Raw genomic sequence first — 1,300 nt, 5'->3', positions numbered from 1 at the left:
ACCTCAAGGAACACTTCCTAGCAACATTGAGATCAACCCTAAAGAGAACACTAATGAACAAGTAGAAGCTGTCCAATTAAAAAGTGGAAGAGAGATAGAGGATGTGGTTAGAAAAGAGAAAAAATGTTATAAGAGAAACAAAGAAAACAAACAGACCTGAAGAACATGTTTCTAAGAATCTGGAAAAATTAATATCTCTAACTCAAATAAGTTTGGAAAGATCATCACCTCCATTTCTTTAAAGACTTAGACAACATAAGTTGAATAAAAAATTTTCAAAGTTCATGGACGTACTTAAGAAGTTAACGATAAATATTCTTTTTGCTGAAGCTTTGAAACAGATGTCAAGTTATGCAAAATTTATGAAGGAGATATTAAACAAGAAAAGGAAATTTGGGAATTATGAGACAGTTACACTAAGTGAGGAGTGCAGCGCTATACTTCAGAAAAATTTTCCTCGGAAACTTAAAGATCATTGTAGCTTTACAATGTAATTGGTACAATTCCTTTTGTAATTGGAAAAAGATTATGTGGAAAAGCCTTATGTGATTTAGGATCGAGCATTAATGTGATGTCTCTATCTATATTAAAAGGTTAGGTTTAGTCGATTTTTCTCCCACTACTATAACTCTTCAGTTAGCTGATCGATCTATCATATATCCAAAAAGAGTTATAGAAGTCGTATTTGTTAAAATGGATAAATTTATCTTTCCTATGGACTTTATTGTATTAGATATGGAAGAAAATAAAGAATATCCCATTATTTTGGGGAGACCTTTTCATATTACTGGACAAACTATGATAGATGTGCAAAAAAGAAAGTTAACTATGAATATTAATGACCATGAAACCACTTTTGATGTTTTAAAGGCTATGAAATATCCAGTTGAGAGAAATGATGATGATTATTTTCGGATGGATGAAATTGACTATCTTAGTAAAAACCATTTCCAAAAGTGTTTTGAAATGTATGTTCAGGAGAGGTGTGAAATGATAGACGTTACCAAAAATAATAAACTTTTAATTCCATTTGTTGAAAAATCTCATGACTTTAAAATGAATTTACCTCATACAATTTTAAAGCCTACCTATTTGGTGAATTCATCTACACCACCAGTTTCTATATCTTCATATTCGACTTAATCACAAGATGAACCTAAATTGACTGATGAAATCAGTAAAAGATCTCATATGAAAGAGTTAATCAAAGTCACTGAATGGCATATTCTGTGGTATACGAACAAAATGAATGAGATTCTGATGCTGGGGCAGATTATTAATGCAATTAACAGTTACCCCC

Source organism: Phalaenopsis equestris, unplaced genomic scaffold, assembly GCF_001263595.1.
Source record: "Phalaenopsis equestris unplaced genomic scaffold, ASM126359v1 Scaffold000381, whole genome shotgun sequence".
NCBI classification, from domain to species: domain Eukaryota; kingdom Viridiplantae; phylum Streptophyta; class Magnoliopsida; order Asparagales; family Orchidaceae; genus Phalaenopsis; species Phalaenopsis equestris.
The sequence above is the reverse complement of the archived record's forward strand: the minus strand, read 5'-3'. Positions refer to the sequence as shown.